Genomic DNA, 23,677 nt, shown 5'->3' with positions numbered 1-23,677 from the left:
TCACTGCAGTGTGCAAAAAGCGGATATCCTTGCAATTATCACCTAACCTTGAATAAAGCCTAATAGCTTTCAAAGTGGATATTTTTAAATACTGCGTTAATTTCTGCTGTGTCCATCGCCATAGAATGGGGAAAGGTATGAGGGAAGAGAATGCCAAAAGAATTTTGGACTCAAGTGTCTGGGGAGCCGCCCTGCACCTAAAAGAATCCTAACCGAACATATAGGCCAATGTGAGATTTAAGTAAAAGGGATTTGGGAGCGGGTGTGTGAATTTGTTTGTTCAGTATAGACCCAAAAGTGGCTTAGCTAATTTTCATGAAATTTTCACAACTTATGAAGGTTAATCTGGAAGTAGTAGGAGGTTAAATAATTTTTGGATATCGGAAAGGGGTCGGACCCTTCTACTTATCCCAAAAGCAATACCCAAAATAGAAGTTGACCGATCGGGACAATGTGTAACTCAAATGAAAGGTATTTTGTAGTAGAGTACGAATTTGATATTAAAAATTGGGTCCAAGGAACTAGGTAGTCGCCCGACCACAAAACACCAATTAAACATCCATATTGGTAACATGGGACTCAAATGAAAATTATTGGTGAGTATAATTCGAATATGGAATTGAAATTTGGCATACAGAGCGGGCATTCAATATGGAACTCAAATGAAAGGTATATAAAAGTAGATCACGAAATCTATTTTCATGATCGAATGTCTGGATGCCCACCCAACCCCAAAACACCGCACAAGCCGGTCATATTTGTCGTTCTTGGCAATATGGGGCTCAAAATAAAGGTATTTGAGAGTAGAACAGGGATTTGGTATCCATTTCTCATGCTATGAGTCTAGGGGCCCAGCCCATCCCTATATTGCCATGTTCGGTAAGTATGTTATGTTTGGGTGTGGCGGACACTCAGGCATTTGACCTCAAAAGCGTCTTGGTATTCGCTCGTGTTTTACTTCAAGGTCAAAAAATTTCTTATTTGGGGTGGGGCGCCTTTTTAGGGAGGGGACGTTCCCTTCCGATATCAACAAATTATATAGACTATTTCTCCTTATAAACCAACTCACACAATGTGTGAAAATATCAGATTTTGTAGGTTTTGTATGTTAGGTTCGCAATCTACTTAAAATATTCATCACTTGATGCCCACATTGTCATGATTGGTCAGATAACCTATCTGGGGTGGTTTTAGGGATTAGAGCGCTATCCAGATACTTGGACACCAAATTTAGTTTCATAGTTTGCTCTCAAATGCCTTTCATTTGAAACCCATATAGTTATGATCAGCTAATATTACGATTTGGGGACTGTTTTGGGGGTTGGGATGGCCCCCAATTTCTGGATCTCAATTTTAATGTCATATTCGAAGTCTACTCCCAAATACCTTTCATTTGAGTCCCATATTGGCATGATCGTTCAAAATGCCTATTTGGGGCGTTTTTAGGTTTGGGGCAGTTTTGGGCTTGGGTAGGTATGATATTTGTACTCTACTCCCAAACACCTCTCATTTGAGTTCCGTATTGTCCCGATCGGTCCGCTTTTGATTTAGGACAGTGCTGTTGGGGTAAGGGAGTTTTAATTTTTTCTAAAATTTCTAACTTCATGTTTCGCACCACACCAAAATGCAAGTGAATGGTGCGAATCATTTCATATTTTAAGTGTGACAGCTTTCATTTTGTTGCTTATGGTTTAACGGCAATATAAAATAAATGCATAAAAAAGCAATCATCAAAAAATGAACGCATTTGAAAGCAACAGCATTACTCGCTTTTGTTGAATGAATGCAAGTCAAAAGCAACAAAAATATTAATGCGTTATAAAAGCGAATTGTAGCAAACTTTTTTCTGATCTAAACGTGGTCCATTTACAATCCCAACCGAACTACATCAATGAGAAGACTTGTGTAAAACTTCAAGATGTTAGCTTTATTCATGCGGAAGTTAGCATTCTTTTAGACAGACAGATTACTCTTAATTTCCACTATATACATATATGAAAATACTGTACCCTAACAGCCCTGGTGTTGCCATTTGGCATTTGAGAACCAATCACACAACACAAACAAAAGACCAATTGTTGAAAAGAGACACTTCTCACTTTCCAGAAACATGCACATTTTTACAATTGTGACAAACCGTTGCAGTTTTACAGTCATAAAGCCGTGCGTACTTTGCGTTGCCATATGGCAACACCAAGGCTATCCGGGTTAAAAAGCCATATCGGATGAAATATATGTATAAATATATATAAATCTGCACCGATGTTGATGACAATCTGCACATGCATAGGGTCGTTAAATGAAACACCGTATGCTTAGTTTCGTAAAGATCGGACTAAAATGTGCCAACTGCAGACTTAAAATGCCATATCGGATGAAATATATATATATATATATATGGGAGCTATATCTAAATCTTATACGATTTTGTTCAAAGTCAATAGCATTTGTCCTTGATCCAAAGAAGCGACTTGTGCCAAATCGCATAGCTAAATCGAACCAGGAATTCATTTTAACCGATTGATGTTCTTATCAATCGGTCTAGCTATTCTCCTTCTTAGCGTTGCAAACAAATACACAAAGTTATAATACACTACACCTTAGTGGTAGTGTAGGGTATAAGTGGTATATCTGTCGGAAACTCCGACGTATAGGACATACATTTCCGACGCATAATGTATATATACGTCAAAAACGTCATAAACCTAGCCAAAAAACTAGTTATTGAAAGAATTAAAAAATAATTAGGAAATCGTACAATTAGTTTCAGTTCAAATTTACAAAAGTAAATTTATGAATATGGCAACACTAGTGTATAGGTAAAAACGTGCTCCTATAACAGAAAACGTCTGACATCCAGTCCTGGCGAGAACGTCAACAACCTTTTTTTACAGTTATTCTCGCTCACTAATACATACTGGCGGCACTTGTGAATATCTTAACGTGGTCAAACGGCTCCGGAAGGCAGAGCCCTGATTATAAACAATTTAATTAAAAACCTTTTTCTCAAATTTAAAATTTTGAAAAATTTGAAACAAACGAAAATCGAAAACACGCAGTGGAACTTAAAATGTAAACTAAATAACTTGGTTTATATCGTTATTATTTTGAGGAAATCAAATCAGTTAGAGTATGAGGCTTTTATGACATCAAAAAAAAAAATTAAATAGTCCTTTTTTTACAAATGGTGTATACCTATTTATGGTCTTACCTGGGCAGCATTGGACGGTAAAAACATATTCTTTCGAATGTTATTGAAAAACGGATAGATAAGATATGGATAGATCGATCGATAGACATAATAAATCGATATATCGGCGATAAAAATATATATGCAATATATTTCAAGGTCCCATGGTGAGTACAAGTTTTGTTAAGATCGCAAATTACAAGTGTTTCCTCGAACATTCTACCAAAGAAAGAAGGGAGATTTTTCACAAATCAATAAGGTTATGGACCGATTAAAACCATACTTCATCTGTATATCTGTTGGAGGTCATAGGAAAATCATCGTGCAAAATGTCAGCCAAATCAGATAAAAGTTGCGGCCTGTTGTATGGTCGGCCTGAACCTGTTGTATGGTCCTTATGTTGCACTTTCTCTCCATAGCAGTCCACCAAACTACTGAGGCGAAAGTAAGTATTGGTCTAATCACGCTCCTGTAGCCAGTGGACTATCCTAGGATTCAGGTCCCAATTCGTCTACATAGTGCCCAACATCTGTGAGCCTTCTCAGTATGCTCCTGAATGTGACACTTCCAATTCAGTTTCCTGTCCAAGATCACACCTAATTATTTGACCTTGTCAGATATCGAAATCGTCTGATTGAGTAAACGTGATGTGTTAAATTGGCCCACCTTCTTCTTCCTCGTGAACAGGGATATTTCAGTCTTATCTGGGTTAACATTGATACCTCTGGGTCTAGCCCTGTCATATGCCATATGCAAGACCCTTTCGGCCCTTCTACATATCTTGTTCGGATCCTTACCCCTTAGAAGTATTATAACATCATGTGCGTAGCAGGCGGGTTCAAATCCCTCCTCAGTCAGGATCCGTCATAGATCATTTATGGTGGTTACCCATAGGAGTGACCCTTCCCCTTCCTTCTTGCCACACCGATTTAGCGGCAAGTGAGTAATAAGTAAAAAGACAAGCCAGTCTTTTTTCTAACTTATACCAAAATTATAAAGTTCAGATTTTGGGGTATATTTTCCTGCTTTTTTACGGAATAGAATCGAGATTTAGCCGCTAGAAATTTTGCACAGATATTTCTTTTTTATATAGGTAGTTGAGGATAAAAACAGGCCATATCGGATCGGATTTGGATATAGCTCCCATATTAGCTGATCTTTTGATTTGACATCTTGAGCTCCTATAACAACAACAAGTATTTAACAATCGTGTCAAGTATTTATTGATACAGTCTTTAATCTGATTTAGCTCCCATATAAATCTGTCTCCCAATTTGACACCTTGAACCCCTAGAATCCACAATTATAATCCAATTGGGCAGAAATTTTGCACGTAGTGTTCTATTACGCCTTTACTAATCGTTTCAAGTATGGTCCAAAATGGTCTGTAACCTGGTATGGCTCCTAAATAAACCTATTTTCCCGATTAGCCTTCTGTGGCCCCTAAAAGCTAATTAAATAACTTGACTAGAGATTCACAATACAACATAAAAGACGGGATAGAATTTAAATCAAAAATCAATGGCAAGGAAATCAGAGACAATGAGTTACGGTTAATTTAGCCATAAATACTATCACCGAAAAATGGAATGACATCCAGATACCAAAGGATTTATTTGTAGAATTGTTAACATTATGCATAAAGGACTCTAGATATTTTACCTTTGATGAGAAATTGTGTAAGCAAAAGAAAGGCATGCCAATGGGTTCGCCGATCTAGCCGATAATCGCCGATATTGTGATGGGAACCTTAATAGACCCCTCAATTGAGAAAATGACAGAAAACAAAGATATATAAATGACAGAAAAGATGATATACTTTAGAAATGTTACATAATATTGACACCGCTACAAACAAACATGAATTTTAAAAAAGACACATACAGTTACCATGAATCGTCTTACAAGCGAACAACGTTTGCAAATTAATTTTTGGCTCAATTGGTACGTCATTTTTGAATCAATGAGTACGTATATAAGCAAATTGCCGATTTTGGAGTGAAGATCAGCCAGAAGCATTGCAAGAGCTACCAAACATCAAGAAAAAGTCACAGTTTGGTGCGGTTTATGGGCTGGTAGCATCATTGGACCGTACTTCTTCAAATCGTAACGTAACTGTGAATGGTGAGCGCTACCGTGAGATGATATTCAACTTTTTCTTTTTTGCCCAAAATGCAAGAGTTTGACTTGCATGACATGTGGTTTCAACAAGACGTTGACACATGCCACAAAGCACGCGTAACAATGGTCTTATTGAGAGGCGAGTTTGTAGAACATTTTTTTCACGTTTCGGACCTGTCAATTGGCCGCCTAGATCGTGCGATTTAATGCCTTTAGACTATTTTTTTGGGGCTTTGTTAAAGCTCATGTCTATACAAATAAACCCGTTTTAATTGACGCATTGGAAGTTAACATTGAAGCATTTATTCGTGAAATACCGCCCGAAATGTAGGAAAGAGCATGCCAAAGGTGAACTACAAGCACAGTCTTGCACCCGGAGTAATTAGTCTGCTGATATCCGCAAATACTGTCTGCTAATTTTTAAAGAATTTTTTTTTAAGTTGTTATTTCTTAACTAAAAGATTTTCCAATGTTCGGATGTTTTTCATAAACAAGAGGAAAGTATGGCGTTAATAAAGAAAATTAAATAAATTAGCGACGACCTCGCTTACAGAACCATATCAATTTTCCATAGCCAAATAGCAAAGTGGCTACTCGATAGCCTCACAAAATCTATCTTTGAGGTATTGAATTGACTTTGAGCTGTTGGCCCCAAAGGAAGAAATTGCAAGGTGTTCAATCCCAAGATCTCGTTGGCCAATTGTGATCACCTCTTCCAGAGATAACACGGCCTGGAAATTTAACCCGTAAAAGAGCAATGTTTTCGTTGCTTGTGTGCCACTTAGCGTTAAAAGTAAACATTGACCAGATCAATAGCATTCAATTCCGACCATAAAAAATCATTAATCATCTCTCGATAGAGCAATTCATTCAGCGAAACTATTGATCCAAGGTCATCTTTGAAAAAGTAAGGTCCAATGGCCCCGCCGCACCAAACAGTAACTCGTTGAGGATGGAGAGGTTTCTCAACAATACTTCTTAGATTTTCCGCGCCCCTGGTGCGACAGTTTTTTTTACTGACATAGCCCCCGAGGAGGAAAGGACCTCATCAGTCAAGACGATTTAGCGAACTGTGACTGCAAATTGTTCACCATTTTTGTATTGAATTTTATTAATTTCAATGCGTTGTTGAAGCTTGTATCGTTTCATTTTTACTAAAGGCGTAATTTCTACTTGTCAAATGTCAATGAATAAAAGCTTCAAACGTGATAGCTACCGAAATACCGGGTGATTCAAAATAACACCGCTTGTTGGAAAACTCTTTATAATGAAATAGTTTGCTATTTAATTCTGCACATGTGTGGCAATGTGGTAATCGAACAAGGTTCGAATGCATAAATATGATTTTAGAAGTTATTTTGTCTTACAATATGACATAAATTGCAGCTCCTATAGCATTAAAAGGCCATATCGGATGAAAGATATATATGGGAGCTATACATAAATCTGAGCCGGTTTTGATGCACATGATATTAGGGCGTCGAATAAAACACCTCAAGCTAAACTTTGTAGAGATTAGAGATGAAAATCGGACCAAAATTGTGGCTTCTACAGCCTTAAAAGTCAAATTTTTATGAACATATATCCTTCTACATCCTTAAAGGCCATATCGGATGAAAGTTATATATGGGGGCTGTATTTAAATATAGACCGATTTTCATGAAATTTTGCACACGTATTCGAATGTCAAATAAAACATCTCATATTTTGTAAAGATCGGACAAAAATTCTAGTTAATACAGCCTTAAAGTCATTGAGCTTAAATTAAAATCGGGCGCATTGTACAGCCTTAAATGGTCATATCGGATGAAGGATATATATTTGGGAGCTATATTTAAATCTGCATCGATTTTTATGAAATTTTGCATACATATGGAGACGTCAAATAAAACGTCTCAAACTAAATTTTGTAACGATTGGACCTTGTGGCTTTACAGCCTTAAAAGTCCATATCGGATGAAAGTTATATATAGTAGCTATATCTAAATCTGATGCGATTTTGTTCAAATTCAGTAGCGTCCTTGGACCAAAAAAGTGACTTCTGGAAAATTTCATGACAATCGGACTACAAATGCGACCTATACCTTGATCACAAGAAGCCATGGACAGACAAACAGAGTGACATAGCTAAATCGAATCAAGATTATTCTTAGCCGATCGGTATGATCAAAAACGACTGAACCGATTTTGATCTAAGCAACTTTTTGTATGCCCTACCCCTATTTTGGACGCCCTACCCCAAAACCCGCCCTATTGGGACAATATGGGTATCAAATGAAAGGTAATTAGGAGCAGAGTACCAAACTTGTACAAATATGTGGAGTTAAGTCCAAGCGGGGTCGCCCCACCCCAAAAACTACTCTCAAACGGACATGTAGGCCGATCGGGACAATATGGGATCCAAACTAAAGGTACTTGAGAGTAGAATACGAAATTTACATAAATATTTGTCGTCTATTCCCTAACTTTGGGGTGGGGCGACACTCCAAAGTTAGGCTCCAAATGGTCATGTACACCGAACGGGAAAATATGGGACTCAAACGAAAGGTATTTGAGGGTACGGGACAAAATGGGATACTAATCAAAGGCATTTGAGAGTTAAATGCAAATGCAAATTTTGCCCATGAACATTCCACTAAGGAACAGGGGCAAACTCCTCACATATCAATGAGTGCAGTCCGATTCAATTTTAAGCTCAATGATAAGGGGCCTCCTTTTTATAGTCGAGTCCGAACGGCGTGCTGCAGTGCGACACCTCTTACAAATGTTGCCAGCATTAGGAGGGGAAAACCACCTGGTCTCGCCAGGATTCGAACCCAGGCGTTCAGCGTCATAGGCGGACATGCTAACCTCTGCGCTACGGTGGCCTCCTTTTGAGAGTTAAATACCAACGTAAATTATTTTTACCATTTCTGGATCATGCCGCAAGGGGACCGCAAACACTTAAGGGTGTAAAGAAGCTAGTTTTTAATAAACTTTGCTAGGGAGCTTTATGCATTAATGGGTTAACAAACGTGGTCATTGGAGGGATTGTCGTTTTATATGGAATTCATTTAATAGTAGGAAATAAATGTTTGATGTTGTTACGCAAAGGTATGTTTGATGTCATAACGACATGGTCAACTAAATACTCTGCCTAACTTCGGCACAACCCCGGCAGCTATGACAGATCATTAACGCTCCATATCTTAGACGTTTTGGTGGTAGGTTCACATTGTAAACATTTGTCTTCACCAGATCCAGCAACAAAATAAAATCCATTTCATCATTAACAAGATGACATTACCACATTTCGCTAGGCTTCAGATTATACCTTCCCGGCTAGACTTATCACTGATGTTTTAATGAAAAAAAAAATCATAGGGAGACAAAAGAAAACAAAAGTGAATCTATTATTTTCCAAATGCAAAATTCGAAAAAAATTAAGAGATTGGAAAAAGTGAAATGTATTTAAAATTTGCATAACAATTTTGCCTGGTATGTGCAGGTGCAGATGCAGGTGTATGTGTATGTGGTGGGGTCTACAGCGGCTGATTTAATTTTTCATTGAGTTCATCTTTGGATTTTGCCCGAAACCCATTAACATTTTGTGTGGTGGAAAAAATGTCTATTATTATATTTAGTATTTTAGCTCATATTTTAACACATGATTAAATAAAAACAAAACTCTTTTTTGCAAAATGCTCGAGAGGCATACTTAGTTCGTAGCATTCATAATTTTAAAAATATTTACTTTCATTAGGAGACTGATTCGCCACCAGTCCGCCAGCTAGCCAACCCACAAAACGTCAAGAAAAACCCGAAAAATGATGGAAATGTTGTAATAGTCATGCATTCGAATACCATCGAAAGCTGTGTGAGCAAATGACTGGCTCTAACACACTTTCGTAGCGATAATGAGACCAAAGCTTAATATCATGCAGACATAAGTAAGGCATTGCTATTTGTACACTGGGAAAAATATTGCCTATGAAACAAAATTTGCTGCTGCAATTTATTTAATTATGTCTTATCATGAAATTGCATAGGTTACTATTCGATTATAGCTAAATTTGAAAGTGGTGCGTTTGGCCTAATAAATCATTAGACAATTTGGGTTTACTAAATTAAGCTATTAAGACAATTTTCTGGTTAACTTCTTTACTAGGATACACCTTTCTTTAGCTCACAAAATACGACATGCTTTACAAGTTATGTGAATTTATTCATTTTTGTATAGCTTTAACCACTACTGCGGAGGTCACCGTAGCGCAGAGGCCTATGACGCTGAACGCTTGGGCTCGATTCATGGCGAGATCATCGAAAAAAACTTTTACAGCGGTGATTATCCCCTTCTAATGCTGTCAACATTTGTGAGGAACTATGCCATTTAAAAAAAAAAAATGGTATGGCAGCCATGTAAATACGTCTCCCCAGAGAGGTATCGCCCCTTATCATTGAGCTTTAAACTTGAATCGGACAGCACTCATTGACATGTGAGAAGTTTGCCCAGTTCCTTAATGGAATGTTCATGGGCAAATTTGCAATTTTTAATAATGTATAAATTTCATCGAAGTCGATTCAGATTTTGATACAATTGCCATTTAAATGTATCACCCGATTTTCACTTCTAAAGAGTGATTTGTTAAGAGCTTGATAACTTTTTTTTTAAAAAAAACGCATAAAATTTGCAAAATCTCATCGGTTCTTTATTTGAAACGTTAGATTGGTCCATGACATTTACTTTTTGAAGATAATTTCATTTAAATGTTGACCGCGGCTGCGTCTTAGGTGGTCCATTCGGAAAGTCCAATTTTGGGCAACTTTTTCGAGCATTTCGGCCGGAATAGCCCGAATTTCTTCGGAAATGTTGTCTTCCAAAGCTGGAATAGTTGCTGGCTTATTTCTGTAGACTTTAGACTTGACGTAGCCCCACAAAAAATAGTCTAAAGGCGTCAAATCGCATGATCTTGGTGGCCAACTTACCGGTCCATTTCTTGAGATGAATTGTTCTCCGAAGTTTTCCCTCAAAATGGCCATAGAATCGCGAGCGGTGTGGCATGTAGCGCCATCTTGTTGAAACCACATGTCAACCAAGTTCAGTTCTTCCATTTTTGGCAACAAAAAGTTTGTTAGCATCGAACGATAGCGATCGCCATTCACCGTAACGTTGCGTCCAACAGCATCTTTGAAAAAATACGGTCCAATGATTCCACCAGCGTACAAACCACACCAAACAGTGCATTTTTCGGGATGCATGGGCAGTTCTTGAACGGCTTCTGGTTGCTCTTCACTCCAAATGCGGCAATTTTGCTTATTTACGTAGCCATTCAACCAGAAATGAGCCTCATCGCTGAACAAAATTTGTCGATAAAAAAGCGGATTTTCTGCCAACTTTTCTAGGGCCCATTCACTGAAAATTCGACGTTGTGGCAGATCGTTCGGCTTCAGTTCTTGCACGAGCTGTATTTTATACGGTTTTACACCAAGATCTTTGCGTAAAATCTTCCATGTGGTCGAATAACACAAACCCAATTGCTGCGAACGGCGACGAATCGACATTTCACGGTCTTCAGCAACACTCTCAGAAACAGACGCAATATTCTCTTCTGTACGCACTGTACGCATTCGTGTGGTTGGTTTAATGCCCAATAAAGTAAACTGAGTGCGAAACTTGGTCACAATCGCATTAATTGTTTGCTCACTTGGTCGGTTATGTAGACCATAAATCGGACGTAAAGCGCGAAACACATTTCGAACCGAACACTGATTTTGGTAATAAAAATCAATGATTTGCAAGCGTTGCTCGTTAGTAAGTCTATTCATGATGAAATGTCAAAGCATACTGAGCATCTTTCTCTTTGACACCATGTCTGAAATCCCACGTGATCTGTCAAATACTAATGCATGAAAATCCTAACCTCAAAAAAATCACCCTTTATAACCTTTTCAAGAGCATTTATCTAACGATTTTCGCAAAACTTTGTACGCTATTAAACGTTTTTCCGTAACTTCCACAATACCTCCGGATTTTATTGACATTTTGGTTCAGATTTGTATTTATTTAGTTTTTTTTATATGTGTGTTGGAACATATGCAATTTTATACACGGGATTCCCTTATGACTCCCAGCATTGCTGTTGATTTTCACATAAATCGTTTCACTCTTAGATATAGCTCCTTTATATATGTATCACCCGATATTTACTCTAAGAGCCCTTTTAGAAACTGCAATAATTTAGTGATTTTCAAACCGATCCTCACAAAATTTGGCACGAAGGCTTCTCTTACGACTCTTCTGATCACTGGTAGGACCGATATCACGATCACTATGTCTACCCAATGCATTTTGCGATGGGTTCCCAAGAATCAGCTCGGCCGAATTACACCACCATGGATTCTGCTACAAATTTACACAATTGAACTTTGTTGATGGACATATGTATACTTTATGTGTTAAATTCCTGTCAAATCAGCTAAAAACTGGAGCTTTTAGGGGCCGTAGACGAATAATCGAGAGATCGGTTTATAGTTGAGCCATATCAGTTTACAGACCAATTTAGGCCGTACCTGACACGGTCGTAATAAAATACTACAGCAAATATTCAGCCAAATTGTTCAGATATTGCGGCTTATATGGGCTCAAGATGTCAAATGGGAGGATCGGTTTATATGGGAGCTATATTAGGTTATGGACCAATTTGAACCATATTTGGCACTGCTATTGTTATGGCAAACACACTCCGTACAAAATTTCAGCCAAATCGGACAAAAATTGAGACTTCCGGGGCTCAAGAAATAAAATTCGGGAATCGATATTTTACGGGAGCTATATCTATTTATTCAAAAATACAACAGCTGCGTTGGCTAGGTCATGTTGTCAGAATGGATGAAGAAGCTCCAGCTGAGAAGTCTTTTGAAGGCAAACACGGTGGTACACGCAAACCGGGACTATCAAAAGCCGGAAGGAAAGATCAAATGGTAGACACCTCGAAACTTAGTGTCAGAGATTATATGGAATAAGCGCAGAAGATCGAGGCGCCTGGAACGCTATTCTACTTTCGGCTAATGGCTCAAATATTCTGTCATAGCCAATTAAAGTAAAGAAAAAACTATTTATTTATCTATATAGGCGGAGCCTATTAGTGTGGGTATTGGTGGGTATAAACGTACTTTGCATACAGCCCAATTGGAATAAAATTGAGGCCTCTAATAGCTCAAGTAGTCCAATCGGGATATTGGTTTTTATGGGGCTATATCCAAATCAGAACTGATATGTTCCACTTGCAATCTTCAACGAACTACATCAATAAGAAGTATCTGTGCAAAATTTGAAGCGAATACCTTTATTCGTTCGACCGCTTTCGTGATTTCGACTGACGGAGGGATGGATGGACGAACGGATATTGCTAGATCGACTTAGAATGTCAAGACGATCGAGGCTGCAGATCAATCGAGATGCTACAAATGGAATGTCTATGTTAGTGGTGGGTATACAAACAAATACCTTTTGGGGTGTTAATTACTCTTTCTCTATCCACTCCATGTCCATCTCTCATCCACCATGGATCGCATTTGTCAAGCATTTGAAATGACTTTTTTAAATATATAGGAGAAACATTAAGTTATGGAATAATATCGGGTGTTAATTGCGCCTTCTTAGAGCTTCAAAAAGTCAAATCTGAAGATTGGCTTGTATGGCTGTTACATTAGGTTATGAACCGATTTAGACCATACTTGGCACAGTTGTGTGAAGTCTAAATAAAACACCTCTTGCAAAATTTTAAAACATGGACCGATATGGCCCATTTGTAATCCCAACCGACCTGCACATATAGGAAGTATTTAGGTGGTGCAAAATGGATATTCATAGACAAATAAACTCTTTTTAAAATGTACTAAGTTCGCGATCCTTTTGTACATACCTAATATAAACTGCACTTATTTCAATAACTTTTTAGCAGAATGTAGAGTTGCGCCACCACAATATAGTTGGGTATTCATTTCATACTGCAAACCATAGGATGGTGGTATACGAACTTAGTGATTACATTTATCGCTTTTTGATGTGTTGATCTGCGAACCCATATATTCTTCATCCTCTTTACATGACATTTACAAGATATAGACTTAAACTTTTTCACAAACACAAAAGAAGCGTTTGAGAAATTTTTACGAGAAACAAAGTACTTTTATTACGAAGTGTTTCTTTTATTGTAACTATGTACCGTTTCGCTTCAACATATCAAACGTTACCCATAAACGTAGCATTGTTGAATGTGGCTTTGTTTATTGTAAACCATTAAGCAACTTCGCCTACCGTAACTAAACCTTTCTGTTGTAGTAAAACCAAAACCTATTTGACGGCAATGTGTTTCGATAGCCGCAAATGATTATTATTCTCTTGTGTATCTCCTACTAGAGAGAGAGTGTGTGTATTTAAGCATATAGACCAGTGATGGATAAAACGTGATGGGCGGATGGCAAACTCGGAAAATGATAATTTTTTAAGTTTCGCCATAGGTTAGCCAATGAAAAAAAAAAACACATTAGATCAACATGGAAGACTTTTAATATAATTGTGTATCATAACATCTAAATAAATCTAAATATACTCTGGAAGAGTTTAAATTACCAACTTGGATCTGCTTATAATTGGTTAAATTTGAGTTAGGATTATGTTGCAACATTAAATTGAACTTTGTATCCTTTTCAATATGCACAATCTATGGTATTTTAAAATTAAAAAGCATATACATATACATAAGCATGACGTTAAATTAATTTATAAGTTAAAACCCCGAAAAGTATTTTATATACCAAGAATGAAAGGCATTGTCAGTGCAAAAAACTCTATATTTGTCGTAAATAAAATCCAATGTTTTTCAGAAAAGAAGCTAGGTTAGGTTATGTTAGGTTGAAAAGAGGGTGCAGATATTAATCCGCCCCATGCCACTATTGACATACACCTAAGCCAGTAATCGGCTTGTTGTGCGCTCTAAAAATTATAAAGTAACCTCTAAAAAGAACATTTTATGTTAGGAATTCCGAGCTACTTACAAAATCCTTAATCGTTTTCAATGCCACTCCCCTAAGTTGGTTCATATCTGATATTGTGTCTCCACCTAAGTACCGGTATCTGTTAGATGCGAAAGCCGGGCAATGGCAAAAGCAAATGCTCCAACGTCTCATCATCTTCCCCGCATGCCCTACACTTGCCGCACCGATTTTACATAAGTGAGCTCGTAGTCCTATGTGTCCCGTTATGATACCAATAGCTATACTGACCTCCTTCTTGCATCCTTTCAGTAATAGACTCGTCTTCTCACGATCCGGATCCCCCCATATGATTTTCGACGTCCAACCGACCGTTTCGCTGTTCCACAATGTTGCATGCGCATTCGTCGCCCACTCCCTTAACCTATTAACAAAGGTAGCGGTGTTACCAATATTATTTGTTATTAGGTCGTTAGTATTTAAGAACTCCGCCAGGGCTTGGCGCCGCTTATTAGTGTTGGTACTACCACACGAAATGTGGTGAGAGTTCGCATCGCACCCTATTAGTACCTCGTTTTCTGCCTGTTTTGCTTTCCTCACCAGCCATTGCAGCTCCGATGTGGGTGGCGGTGTCGGAAAGTCGAAAAGCAGATGCTCCACCGTCACCCTGTCTCACCACTGTTGCATCCGACGTTGACAACTCTGGGAAAAATATATAATTCAAATTTTTATGACAAATAACGCAGGTCCTCGGTCTGGTACCAGTTTTAGGATAGAATAATTGGTAGTTGATATGGTTCAGTCCAGAAACTATGATCCGAGTCGTCCATGGCTCCTGAATTAAGGCAATATGAATCTTGCCCTTGCTGATTTTCTCCATCAGAGCGTGTACAGCAGTCTCGCTCCGTTGGAGGTTTATCTGGATAACCTCAATCGTTGATCCTCCAGTAAATGGGCATCTTGGGAGTAGGTGATGATCTCATTGTCTGTTCCCTGTTCTTTGGACTGCATTGACTGTCACTGCACTGCCTGATATCATCGTTTTAGGTTCTTTGCCTAGTCTAGTCTTCCGACTCTTTATAAAGTCATTAATGGTTCCATCGTCAGGTACCTGTTCGTTAAGCTGTATTGGGTTTCCATTTCATTTCATTTTTTGCACCTAGTTGTGTTTTTAAAATTTGATCACTTTTAAGATAAAACAGCAATTAAAATTCTTTCATATTTGAAGGTTAGGCCTTGTCTAGGAAAATTGCTATTCATTTTGGTTTCTCAGAGTTTACTTTTGCTTTTTCGGTTGCTTTTAGTTTGTAATTATAATATAAGAGCCTGTTAAGTTAGTCAGACAGACAGCATCGCAATCAGAGCAGTTAAAGAAACCCCAAACAGAACGAGCTTGAATGCAAACTCCTCCAAATTGTTTCACTCCATAAACAGCGGACGACTTGACGCACTACAGCGAACAGGCAAATTTCAAATTTAGATAAAGTAAAATTTTAGTAGAGCATATAAAGCAACAAGCTAAGCTGATCTAAACCGACAAAGATTTCATTTCTAACTATTTAATTTTTGTGCTCAAAACTAGGAACCTGCTCAACAGAAAACCCTAACCAAATACGCGGTATACAAATGGTAGTGAGGGGATAGAAATTTATTTGTCTTGACAGATCGCATGGCTTGTTAAACATTCTGAATGTCAGTTTGTTGATGGCAACATCCATAAAATACATAATTAACTTCCTTCTTAGGTTAGGATAGCTTGAAAACAGGATGCTGATATTAATCCGCCCCATGCCACTATGGACATACACCTATGCCAGTAATCGGCTTTTTGTGCTCTCTAAATACTGAAAAGTAACCCGAGAAAGAAAATTTAAGTCAGGATGTCCGTGCTGCTTACAAAATCCTTTATTGTTTTTCATACCACGTAACTTAGTTGGTTTATGTCTGGTCTTGTGTCCCCACCTAAGTACCGGTATCTGTTAGAAGCGAAAGCCGGGAACAGTTCCAAAGCGAAAGCCGGGAACTGTTCATCATCATGCTACACATGCTATCATTCACCGCACCGATTTTGCATAAGTGAGCTCGTAGTCCTATGTGTCCCGTTGTGATACCGAAAGAAATACTGACCTCCTGACCTCAGTAATAGCTTCGTCTTCTCACAATCCGGATCTCACCATAGGATTTTCGTCATCCTTCCGTTCGTAACCAACGCTCTTATGTCGGACTGCATCGACCCGAAAGGCTTCGGTTTAACCAGGTTTATTGACGGCAGTCCTCTGGCCTTCACTACAAAATCGTTTGCTTTGTCTATGGCCCGGCACCCAAAAATGCGGATCGAGCCGTCCTCAGATATGGCGTTAATCTTGTCATTGCCTTGTAATTGGTTGTTATTGCCGTTATGGCCACTGTACTGTCTATAAAGATGTTCACATCGACGTCCTCGCGTTAACACCACACCACCTCACGCATTCCGTGATCGCCAGAATCTCCACTTGCAGGACCGTATTATGGTCAGGTAGTCTAAGACCTACAGGCCCATTCTGTTCTCTAGCTTTGATCCATCCGTATAACATGATGCCCAGATGGAAATACTAGGGTACCGTCAATTCAAGACTGTGCCCCTGGCAGCAGTGAATCGCACTCGCCTTCAAGGTTCATCTCTCTTTCATTCTTTCCATGTTTCCTATCGTCGCCTAGATTATACTCCGATGGTATGACCTGCTCCTATCCTCAATCCATTCTTCCGTCGCCTTGATTCTCATAGCCGCAGTGGCTGCCTCACAATTAATCTGTATGTCTATGGGTCGGGTATCTAGTATAGTCGTCAGTGTCCTACTGAGGGTGGTCCTCATGACTCCGCCTATGCCAAGAAAACATGTTCTCTGAACCTGTTGTATTATCCTAACGTTGCACTTTTTCTCCATCGCAGTCCACCAAACTAATGAGGCGTAACAAAGCATTGGTCTAATCACGCTCTTGTAGAGCCAGTGGACTATCCTCGGATTCGGGCCCCATTTCGAACCTACGACCCGTCTACATAGTGCCCAACATCTGTGAGCCTTCTAGGTACGCTTCTGAGTAAGAAACTTTCAATTCAGTCTTCTGTCCAAGATCACTCCTAAGTATTGACCTTGTCAGATATCGAAATCTTTTTTTGAGGAAACGTGGTGCTTTAAATTGGCCCACCTTTGTCCACCGAATTTTTATAAAGTCGGTAATAGTTCCATCGTGCGGTCCCTGTTCTTTAAACTGTATTGAGTTTCCCGTCCCGGAACTGCATGATGTTTCAATACTAGGATCTTTGTCTATATTAGTCTTCCAAATCTTGGGTAAATGGGCTTCTTGGGAGTTGGTGTTGTTTCCATCGTCGGCTTCTTATTCGTTAGGCTGTATTGAGACTTTTGTCGCTGCCCTGATGTTTCAATATTTTGATCTTTACCTTTCCTAGTCTTTCGAATCTTGAAGTCAGTGATGGGTCCATCGTCGTGTCCCTGTTCATTAGACAGTGTTGGTTCTCTCGCCCCTGCACTGCCTGTTGTTATAGTACAATACTAGCATTTTTGCTTATCCTAGTCTTCCCAATATTGAGAAAGACGGTAAACGTCGGCCCCCAGTTCGTTAGGCGGTATTGAGTGTCCAGCCACTGCGCCGCCTGATGGCTCTATATGAGAATATTTGTCTATGCTAGTGGTTACAATCTTGAAAAGACGGCCTTGGCCTTAGTCTTAGCCAATCTTGTCACGGAGACTTGGTCAATGCCCACCACAAGGAGAATTCCTTCCTTCTTCTCCTCCCTGTGGAAGACCTCCAATTTCTCCACGGCCAACTGTTTGTTTTGCTTGTTGAAGACTTTCACCATGCGTTCTGTCGCCTTTGTGAGCGGGGGCATGTCGATCTTTCTCAGAAGGTTGAGCTTTGCTCCCCGGGGAGTGTGGATACTTCCAACGAGCTTTTTGACGGTATCAATGCATTCCGCTGATATAAAGTGCAGCGTTAAGATGTGTCCCCACTATACCCGCAGTTCATAATCCGTATGGGTGGAGCCCCTTCAGAGTTCAACACATGATCGAAGCCCCAAGTGAAGCACCTGGTAAACGAACGGGTGTTTACCAGGTGCTTCACTTGGGGCCGATGATCAGGTGCAATCCTACCGGATGCACTGCCGATATCGATGGCTGCATAAGTCATCTCATCTCTGTTGTGCTTCTTTGCCACTCTGGCGTAAGAGGTCGGCTCCTTGAAATGCTCCTTCTTAGTAAGTTTAGTTTGGGATAGGTTGAAAACGGGGTGCGGATATTAATCCGTCCATGCCACTATGGACATACACCTAAGCCAGTAATCGGCTTTTTGTGCTTTCTAAATACTGGAAAGTAACTTAAGTCGGGAATTCCGTGCTGCTTACAAAATCCCTAATTGTTTTAGTATTAGGATCTATGCTTATCCTAGTCCTTCCAATATTTAGAGATACGGTGATCGTCGGCGCCCTGTTCGTTGGAAGGTATAGAGTGTCATGCCACTGCATCGCCTGTTGGCTCAATATGAGGAAATTTACCTTTGCTAGTCTTCCCAATCTTGAAAAAGACGGCCTTGGTCCCGTAGTACGCCATGTCTTTAGTTTTAGCCAAACTTGTCAGGGTGACTTGATCAATGCCCACCATCATGCGTTCTGTCGCCTTTGTGAGCTGGGCCATGTTGATCTTTCTCAGAAGGTTGAGCTTTGCGCACCTACTTCCAACGACCGTTCATTTACCAGATGCTTAGCATGGGACCGATGATCTGGTGGAATCCTACCGGATGCACTGCCGATATCGACGACTGCATAAGTCAACTCATCTCCATTGTGCTTCTTTGCCACTCTGGCGTAAGAGGGCGGCTCCTTACCTCTTTCAACGACTCATCTTTCTCTTTCGTGATGGCTGTGGCGTCCTTTTGGAAAAGGTCGTGCGCGCTTCCTTCGTTCCTGTTCCCACTTTGTGTCACTCCGCAGCACACTGGAGATGGAAAAAGTGGAAAGATGAATACCTCCATATATGTGTTTCAGCATAGTTAGGCAACAAATTCAAATTTTGAAATGAGGAATTTTAGCTTGGCGCCTTTAATTTGTTTGCACATAAACAACGTTACAACATTTTGCCAAATAAAAATAAACAAAAAATGAGCCATATGTGCTCGTAACATAATTATATAAAAAATTTTTAGTAGATTTTGAAATATGAAAAAGCCGAAATAAGTAATTCCTACCCTGCACAACTCTAATACAACTGCTGGCCCACACTACTTCTATGGTACAGGGTATTACAGCTTGGCGTCACATCTTGTAGATGGTGGACTCCATCGGGTCAATCCGGTACGTACAATCGGCTTCCATAGAATAGATGATATCGATGTCGTCGCCATAGACGAGTAGCATGTGTGCTCTTGTGAGTTGTGTGACATACTTATTGTATTTACATCTGCATTTCATGTAATATTCCTTAGCAAAATATTAAAGTGATCACACCATAAGCTGTCTCCCTGTCTGGCTGTGAAATACCTTTGTACATATAGGGTTGTAGAAAGCGGATTTGTAATCAACGGTGAGATGGTATGTGTTGACCTGTGCTTCGCCGGTCTTTTCAAGGATTTGTCGCCGTGTGAATATCTGATCTATGGCCGAAAATATATGATGAAAATAGCAAACACTGTTTGCTGACTGTTATTAGTTAATTTTGTTGCTTTTATTACAATTGTTGTTCTGCAATTTCAGAACAACAGGCTGCCTAAAAAGTCTGTAGTTTGCTGAAAATGACTGGTACTTAATTTTTTGTGGGTTTTTTTGGAAGAAATAAAATTAAAAAAAAAACATTTTGGAAGGAAAATGAGAAAAAAAAGGTTGCGGTAACACACTCACACTGCACACACTGATGTTATCCTTTTGTTGTTGTATATGGCACACGCTGTTTGTAAAAAAGTTTTGAGTACAGGCATGAGTTGTGACAGCTCACATGGCAGACATGTGAGCTGCGTTTTATGACAAAGTAAAGGTCATCGTTATTAATGATATTGGTTGGATGGTATGCACAAGGATCTGTAGCTTAGGTAATTTCCTTTTAGTAATATAACACAAATTACAATCATTTCTTGCAACATAATTTGTGATGTTCAATAGCTCGACTCCCTTTGTAAAAAAATGACGAAAGTAATCAAAATGCAAAATATAAAAAGCAAATATTTTTATACCCACGGCCATAGGATGGAGGTATACTAATCTAGACATTCCGTTTGTAACACCTCTATATTGATCTAGGACCCCATAAATTATATTGTATTCTTGATCGTCTCGACATTCTGAGTCGAATTAATTCTAAGTCCGTTCTTCCGTCCGTCCGTCTGTCGAAATCACACTAGCGGTCGAACGCGTAAAGCTAGCCGCTTGAAATTTTGCATAGATACTTAATATTGATGTAGGTCGTTGGAGATTGCAAATGGGCCATATCATATTTGGATATAGCTCCCATATAAACATTGGATATAGCTCCCATATAAATTTTGCACGTAGTGTTCTGTTATGATTTTCAACAACTGCGCCAAATACAGTCAAAATCGGTCAAGAACCTGATATAGCTCCCATATAAACCGATCTCCCGATTTGACTTCTTGAGGCCATGCAAGCCGCAATTTCTGTCCGATTTGGCTGCGCATAGTATTATGTTATATCTATCAACAACTACGCCAATTACGGTTCAAATCGGTCTGTAAACTGTATAATAAACTGTATAACCATATAAACCGATCTCCCGATTGGACTTCTTAAGCCCCTGGAAGCCACAATTTTTGCCTGATTTGGATGAAATTTTGCATGAAGTGTTCTGTTAAGACTTCCAACAACTGTGCCAAGTACGCTCCAAATCGCTTTATAACCTGACATAGTTCCCATATAAACTGATCTCCCGATTTCTTGAACCCTTACAAGCTGAATTTTTGTCCGATTTCTATAACAACTTGCAACAACAGTGCCAAATACGCTCCAAATCAGTCTATACCCCCAAAGGATGAGGTATACTAATTTTGTCATTCTGTTTGTAACTCCTAGAAATATTCGTCTAAGACCCCATAAAGTATATATTGGGTTGCCCAAAAAGTAATTGTCGGTAATATAGTAGTAATATAGTCGGCGTTGACAAATTTTTTCAACGGCTTGTGACTCTGTAATTGCATTCTCTCTTCTGTCAGTTATCACATGTTACTTCTAGCTTGCTTTAGAAAAAAAGTGCGAGAAATTTTGTTTACATTTGTTTGTTTGGCGTCAATTTTAATATGAGTACCACATGTATTGAAAGAAAGTCATTTAACAAACCGAATCAACGCTTGTGGTAGCACCTTAAACGCAATGAATTCGATCCGTTTTTAAAACGAATCATAACTGGAGATGAAAAATGGATTGTTTACAACAACGTTAGTCGAAAACGATCATGGTCCAAGCATAGTGAACCAGCTCAAACCACTTCAAAGGCTGATATCCACCAAAAGAAGGTTATGCTGTCTGTTTGGTGGGATTGGATGGGTGTGGTATATTTTGAGCTGTTTCCAAGGAACCAAACGATTAATTCGGATATTTACTGTCAACAATTGGACAAATTGAATACAGCCATCAAGGAGAAGCGACCAGAATTGGTCAATCGTAAAGGTGTCATATTCCACCAGGACAACGCTAGACCGCACACATCTTTGGTCACTCGCCAAAAACTGAGTGAGCTTAGCTGGGAACTTTTGATGCATCTACCATATAGCCCTGACCTTGCACCATCAGACTACCATTTATTTCGATCTTTGCAGAACTCCTTAAATGGTAAAACTTTCGGCAATGATGAGGCTATAAAATCGCACTTGGTTCAGTTTTTTGCAGATAAAGGCCAGAAGTTCTATGAGCGTGGAATACTAAATTTGCCAGGAAGATGGCAAAAGGTTGTCGAACAAAAAGACAATTATATATTTGATTAAAGTTCATTCTAAGTTTTATTAAAAATGCATTTACTTTCTTTTAAAAAATCCGCAATTACTTTTTAGGCAACCCAATATATTCGTGATCTTCATGACATTTCAAGTCGATCTAGCCATATCCGTCCGTCTGTCTGTCGAAAGCACGATAACTTTTGAAGTAGTAAAGCTAGCCGCTTGAAATTTTGCACATATACTTCTACACTTAGTTTAGGTCGGTTGGGTTAGTAAATGGGCCACATCGGTCAATGTTTTGATATAGCTGCCATATAAACCGATCTTGGATCTTGATTTGACTTGAGCCACTAGAGGGCCCAATCTCTATCCGATTTGGCTGAAATTTTGCATAAGGTGTTTTATTATGATTTCCAAAAACTGTGCAATTCATAACCTGATATAGCTGCCATTAAAACCGGTCTGGGGTCTTGACTTCTTGAGCCACTAGAGGACGCAATTCCTATCCGATTTGGCTGAAATTTTGCACGGCGTGTTTCGTTATGACCAACAACTGTGCCAGGTATGGTTCAAATCGGTCCATAACCTGATATAGCTGCCATATGAACCGATTTTGAATCTTAACTTCTTGAGTCTCTAGAGAGCGCAGTTCTTATCCAATTTGGCTGAAATTTTGCATGACGTCCAACAACTATGCAAAGTATGGTTCAAAGCCTGATATAGCTGTCATATTAACCGATCTGGGATCTTGAGCCTCTAGAAGGCGCAATTGTTATCCGATTTGGCTGATATTTTGTTCAACGGCTTCTCCCATGACATCCAACATACGTGTCAAATATGGTCTGAATCGGTCTGTAGGCTGATACAGCTCTCATATAAACCGATCTCCCTATTTTACTTCTTGAGCCACTAAACGGTGCAATTCTTATTCGAATTGGCTGAAATTTTACACAATGACTTCTACTATGGTCTCCAACATTCAATTCTATTATGGTCCGAATCGGTCCATAACTTGATATAGCTCCAAAAGCATACCAATTCTTTTCTTTTAGCCTTTGTTGGCCGAAAAGGAGATACAGGGAAAATAACTTGACAAATGCGATCCATGGTAGAAGGTATATAAGATTCGGTCTGGCCGAATTTATTATCTGAAATTGCATTACGAAATATTTGCTTTAACAGCAGCGCCGCCATTGTCGTGCACTGTTTGGGAAACATGTCTTTTTCATTTTCCAAGCACACTATCTATAACAGTTACCAGATTTTCTTCTTTGTTTCTGCACAAAGAAGTGCCTACACCAATCTCAATTCGCTCACACTCACATTCACGCCTTTCCATTTTCTTTTTCTTTCTACGGAATAGAGTTTCTCCCGATACCTCTTCTTCATCCGCCGCGTTGCTACTGATTGCAGGGGTATTCTGTATGTTGTATTCTTGGCTTCTCTCTCTCTCTCTCT

The 23,677-nt window shown here is 39.1% G+C and overlaps 2 protein-coding genes across 7 annotated transcripts in view; both read left to right on the top strand.

Annotated features, from left to right (window-relative positions):
- LOC106092154 (uncharacterized) overlaps positions 1-23,677 on the top strand; it is a 432,693-nt gene that overhangs the window by 177,781 nt on the left and 231,235 nt on the right. The gene's annotated exons all lie outside the window — the stretch shown is intronic.
- The window catches only part of LOC106083818 (putative uncharacterized protein DDB_G0289263), a 255,441-nt gene that overhangs the window by 84,810 nt on the left and 146,954 nt on the right, over positions 1-23,677 (top strand). The gene's annotated exons all lie outside the window — the stretch shown is intronic.

The sequence above is a fragment of the Stomoxys calcitrans genome, chromosome 4 (genome assembly GCF_963082655.1).
Source record: "Stomoxys calcitrans chromosome 4, idStoCalc2.1, whole genome shotgun sequence".
NCBI classification, from domain to species: domain Eukaryota; kingdom Metazoa; phylum Arthropoda; class Insecta; order Diptera; family Muscidae; genus Stomoxys; species Stomoxys calcitrans.
Note: the sequence above shows the minus strand (reverse complement) of the source record. Positions and strands in the feature narration are given on the sequence as shown.